Genomic DNA, 5,996 nt, shown 5'->3' with positions numbered 1-5,996 from the left:
ATAGGATAGTACAAATGAAATTTAAACTACCTTTGTAGTTTAATTAACTGATTAGAGCAAATTACTTACCATCTTCTTTCAAATTACCAACTTACCACTTTTAACCTTTCGCGAATTTGAGCGTCTACTCCGCCTTTTTATTTATTTTTTTTTTTTTTTTCTGATGGACGCTCATTTGGGTTTGTTTTCTTTTCCAGTGCCCCATTACAGGTTTTTCTTCCTTTTCGCTTAGTTTTCAAAGATATCCCAAATATGTTATTTCTTTGTTTCTCCTATTTTCGGCCGTAGCTTTTGAGATCGTATCAAAGTTTTCCATCTTGACTCCAGTTTGTTGATGTCTTCTATGATTTTTGATTCTGGTTTAATTTTATTCTGATTTTTTCTTTCTCAATTTGGTTGAGTATCTAAAAGTGTGTGCATGAATATCAAATTGTCAATTGTTGCTATGTTTTTTTAGGATGAATAGGTTTTTTGAAATGCCTATTAAGGATGAAATTGGTAAACATGGATAAAGAAAAATGCAAAATCTATTTAGCAAATAAAAAAACCAGAAGACTTACATCGTTGGGCACCCTCTGTTCTCTTTGACCTATGGTTCCTTCCTACGGTTGTGGCACAATTTGTTGTGTTTTTGTTTTAAGTTGTTTTAATTTTTTCCTTGGTACATTGCAAAATTGTTAAAGCAACAAAATATTTGTTCAACGATGCTAGCAGAAATGCTCCTTGAAAATGAGGTAACTCCCTCATTTGCTGGAAGTGCCCTGAAAAATAAAAGTCTGATCAGCACCATGACAAGAAGATGATGGTAAATTCTATTGTGGATGTTGTTATATAGTGCTCTACTCTTCTCACGACAAGAAAGAAGATTCATATTTATGTTGCTATATTAAATAATGAGATCCTTCTGAACGTCACATAGCTATGGCTCTTTGGATCAACATTTAATTGAATCTAGGACAAACTATTATTACAAATACAAGGTCGGATAACTCATTATAAGAATTGGTGTTTTTAGAACATACCATGCAGCACAACAAGACTATAGCAAAGCGTCAATTGGATTATTCAGCTAATGTCAAAGTCAGGGATAGTACAAGAAGGGGGCTTGTTAAAAGCCTGCAACTCAATTTCAGGAGCGTAGGGTATGTACTTTTGTGGAATTTATAACTAGATGCAACACAACGCTTACATCGGGCCGTGTAGTTTGAAAATTGAAGGTTCTCTCATTAGGAAGTGCCTCAATATAAAATGCTATACAAAATATACCAACATAGAGGAAGCATCATAAATAACATCCCATAAAATGCAAAATTTATTGTACATGGAAAGAAAGAAAATATCCACTAAAATTATTGAGTGATTTATTGAAACCCATAATCCTCATCTTTTTCGATAACATCTTCCATGATGACAACACTGTAGGTTCCATAACTTCGACTTTATTCTTTTTGATAAATAAACTAAATATTTTTATTTTATGTGGTAACTGTGTCAAATATATTCTCGCAGTTTGAAGAGAGCCAGAATCAACTTTTACTTTGATATTTTGTCCCAACAAATTCTATTTTGTGTTACGGGTTATAAATTGTTGTTGTTTATATTAGAAGAGTGAATATGATGTTATATTTTGTTCTTCCTTGTGTAGCTCAACAATTCGGGACAAAATAACTCCTCATGTATGGTTTACTGGTGAGGCTGCTGAAGGAGATTCAATCTGAAAATATAAAAGATGTTATCAAAGAAGATGCGGATTAAGAAGATGACGAAGACAAGGATGAAGAGGAGATGAAGGAAAAGAAGGTGAAATTTATTTTTCCTGCTTTTACAAAGTGATTCAATTTGTTCATGTTAATTTGTGCTGGGATATTCTAGTGAATGAGGGTTCTTAGATTTTTACAAATTCTGTTTGCAAAGTAAAAGTTGATGTGTGTCCTTTATCAGCTACTACATTTCTACTATATAGAAGCATGAAAAAGATTCTTAGTTCGACATGTGTGCTTTTAGGTCATTTATATATTATCGATCGCAATTTAGTCAATTTGCATTTTAGCTGATGTATACATTTCTAGGTGGCTTTCGTGCCTACAGCCAGCACATAGCCACCGCAAAGCTTCCTCCATTCTACTTTTCCGGTTCCATTCCATTCCTTTTCGAGTTAATTTCTGTCTTTTCAGATTACTCTTTCAATTTTCAGGTAAGTTACTACTCCTATTTTTTGCCAAATCTTCTTTTTTACTTCAATTTACATGTATGTATGATGTTCTGTCATCTGAATTTTTTAGAGTTTTTCTTTCTTTGGTTATTCAATCTGATCTTAGTGTCTGGGATAAGAAAGTAGACTTATATCTCTCACCGGAAAAATGGTGGAATTCCAGATTTTGTTCTTTTTGGTTTCCTCCTATACATTGGATGCTCCATACATTGTATACAGGCAAGTTTTTTCTCAGATTGTGTGCAATATTTTGTTGCATACTAGAAATTTTACCTTCGTTCCTATCTATCTATTGTAGGATAAATTTGAACCAGCAAAGAATTTAGTAGCTGACTCTCCTTTTTCCGCCCCATTTGTAGGTTCTACATGGAATGGCTATTTACTTTTATATTGAATTAATTTTAAAGGCAAGAGACTTAAAGTTATGATTTTGATGAATAGGTAAAATTGTATTTGTCTATTGAGGTAGCAGATACTTTGGCTTGATTCAATGGAGTGTCAATATTTCTCCTGCTTAAATTTTCTAAAATGGAACACTTAGTGTCTAATGGTTTGTCTTTTTCACTATGAATGGGTTTGACGAAGTTTCCTTGGTTGAATGCAATTATGGATAACATATCGCTGACCATTAAAAAAAGGTTTAAAAGCTGATTCTTTCTAAACCCAACTTTAATATAAGTAATAATTTTCCAGCAATTGATTTCGTTATGTCCGATTTGAACCCTGAAGATCAATTCTATTCTTTTCAGGTGGTTTTGATAGAACTACATGTATGTATGTCATATTATCTTTGTCCATGTTGATGTACTTATTTGTTCATAAATTTTAGGTTGTCTGTCCTTGATGTTTTGTTATGCACTTAATATTAGGAATGACTTAATGCTGAAGTGGTCGGGCAACCCAAATATAGTGTTAAGTATTGGAAACAAGCTACAGGCTTTCGCTTATTCTCAAGTTTACATATCGCAATGCGTCTCTTCTTAGCTGCTCTGTGTATTCTGAACATTGATGGTAACTCATGTTCTCTCCTAAATGAGCTAAAACAACAGAAATCGGCAGAATCACTTTTTTGGTGATTGGATCTATGAAGATATATGGATAAATAAGCTGTAGAGTAAGCGAAAACATATAATATGAACGATTCTACAAATGAGATTCAAGTGTGTAAGAGAAACAAAGGACCGACCTAAACTTTCTAAATGGTCCAAGAAGATCACGTTTATATGATGTCTCATCTCTTCAAGATACATAGTGTTGGAATATGATTTAGGTGGTAAAAACTGATTTGGGATTAATCTATATCAGGTGGGATCTGCAGGGGCTTTGGATGCCGTTTTGCATTTGAAGATGTTTCATTGTAAGCTATTCTAGATCTTAAATCTATTTCTATTATAATTTTCTTAATTATGCCGAGATTTCATGATATTTTGTACAAGAATATGTGCTTGATATATATGTTTAGGAATTTATGCACTCTAAATATGACAACCCTTTGGCCTGATCATGGAAGTACATATATAGATCTTAGACTCAAGTCAACTCTTGAATATTTAAGACCTTCATGTACCATAAAATCTGTGTAGCTACATAGAAGCTCCATGGCACAAGTCCCAGTTTGTAATAAGGACTATGAAAGACGACTATCTCAAATTCTTTTTCATGGAGCAATTCCAAATCACGATTCAATGACATCCAAGTTTGAGGAATTCTCACATTTGCAAGCTGCTTGTGCTGCTCTAAAGGGGTAATGTGTTTTATTATCGACCTTTATGTTTTCCTTGGTAGCCTTTACTTCTTTAAGATGAGTATTGTTATTTTTAGTCTTTCATGCAACAGAGTCGAACGCTTTGATCTTGATTAAAATATATCCTCCGGTTTGGTTGACCTGGGAATCAGAATCCTTGAGCATGACCAAGGACTGTGCTTTGTAAAATTAATGTGCAAAAAGACTGATCTGCATATATAAACACACAGAAATTTGTATATGTTTGAGCTACTACTTCTCCGTAAGCATCACAAAGACGTCCACAAAGAATATTGAAAAATTCAAAAATCTAGAACAAAATGATAGTGTGCTAAAATTAGTATCTAAAGAACTCCAAAATCAGGATGCTGCTATAGACCATGCTCTTCTTATATTACTTCTTGCTGGTCTTACGAGAATCAAATAAGCAGTAGCACCGAACCTTCATGTGACTTCCTCAAAATCTCTATGAAGCAAGTCTTGATTGTCCCGACTCTGTATGCAGTGGTGAGATTTGGTTTTTTATCGAAGAATGTTATATAAGTCTCGATCTTTGATCTTGAAACGTAGACATGACTATTAAAGTAAAATAAAGTTGGAATGGGACAATATTTAATAGCTAATGTCTCCTTTTCTCTGTAAACATGATGTCATTCTCTTATATTTCTTCTCCTCTAGGTACATAGTTTTCCTTATTTATTTTTTGTACAGTTAGTTTTCCTTCATTTTTTTCCCCTTCACTTTGTAATTTATGTGAACAAAGGGATTCTTTTAGATGCGCTTACTTTGATCTTGGTTCTCACAGATGTATTTACCTCCTTCTTATGTATTATTTAAATAATCGTAGTGTCTTAAGTTGCTCCTCTCTGTTTCATCTAGCCAGAGATTTTTGTGGGTTCCTTGATGGAGATTTTATCAACCGAGCCCCTTAAGTAAAACATTGTCTTTCTTTAGAGTGTTGCTTTGGACTTTTTTTTTACGTGGGTTTTTTTAGTTTTGTGATCACTTTTTCAATATCATAGATTTCCCGTTTGTAGGTTTTCGAATGTATTCTCACTTTGTTCGTGATGCAGGAAACCCCTCCAAAAAATTTGTGAGGTAACCCTCGAGGACCGTTCTGACTATAGATATACTTCAACGGTAATGCATTCTTCGACATGTTGTACATTGGATGAAGACCACAAAGTAAATAGATTGAGGTTACAAATGTCGTTTGACGTAGTTTTGAATGTATCTACATTTGGACTATATAGAACTCTCCTCAATGCATGAAAATATTATTAAGTGTTAATATGTTGTAAAGTTTTAATAACTTGACAATAGTGCTTCCTTTTTCAATAATCTTGTTAAATGCTTGAAATAAGTATTAAAATATTTTTTCTATGTTTTAACTTTTTTCATTAATCTCGTAGATGTGCAATACAGAAAGAAAGTTGTCGGGCACGGGCACGGGCCATCTAGTATCATCTTGTTTTTTTTATTAAACAATCTTATACTTAAAAAGTATATATATATATATATATATATATATATATATATATATTAAAAACACAAATGTCCTTTGCGAAATGTCGTTCTCCTTTAATTTAAATATTTTTAAATTAGAGTTCACGTTGGATAAAATAATAATTTAAATATTTTTCTAATATATAAGAATGATCATTTAATTTTTTTTCTAATATCTGGGATATTAAAGTCAACTATACTTCTGATTATTAAAATTTTTCATAGTTGAATTATGTAGAGAATCTTTATATTTAGGATTCTAAAAGCAATTAAATTTTATTTTACATAAGTTTCCTTATTTCAAGCACATTAATATTAAAGTTGTAGTAAACTATAATTTTTTTTTATCATTCAAAACTTAGAAATTAAGTACTCATATTTGCACTACATTTTTTCAGTAGATTAGCACTACTTTAAGCTACTAAAAATAGGTAAACATAAGTTATATATGACACAAAAGTAGAATACTCATTGTATTTGGCAAAATTAAAAGTAACATCGAATTATTGGGTTCAAAAGGAAAAAAAATTAAAA

General features: G+C 32.1%; 1 long non-coding RNA gene across 7 annotated transcripts; it reads left to right on the top strand.

Moving 5' to 3' along the window:
- The first annotated feature begins 216 nt into the window (after window positions 1-216).
- LOC117278779 (uncharacterized) lies at window positions 217-5,247 on the top strand. Of its 7 annotated transcripts, XR_011414862.1 has the most exons (5): window positions 217-734; window positions 1,646-1,800; window positions 3,518-3,569; window positions 3,796-3,956; window positions 5,030-5,247. It is a non-coding gene; the product is annotated as an uncharacterized lncRNA (long non-coding RNA). The 7 variants fall into 7 exon arrangements; XR_011414865.1 differs by having other exon boundaries at window positions 2,572-3,956; XR_011414864.1 differs by having other exon boundaries at window positions 1,646-2,567; window positions 2,654-3,956.
- The last annotated feature ends 749 nt before the right edge of the window (window positions 5,248-5,996 follow it).

This window comes from Nicotiana tomentosiformis, chromosome 3 (assembly GCF_000390325.3).
Source record: "Nicotiana tomentosiformis chromosome 3, ASM39032v3, whole genome shotgun sequence".
Lineage (NCBI taxonomy): Eukaryota > Viridiplantae > Streptophyta > Magnoliopsida > Solanales > Solanaceae > Nicotiana > Nicotiana tomentosiformis.
Note: the sequence above shows the minus strand (reverse complement) of the source record. Positions and strands in the feature narration are given on the sequence as shown.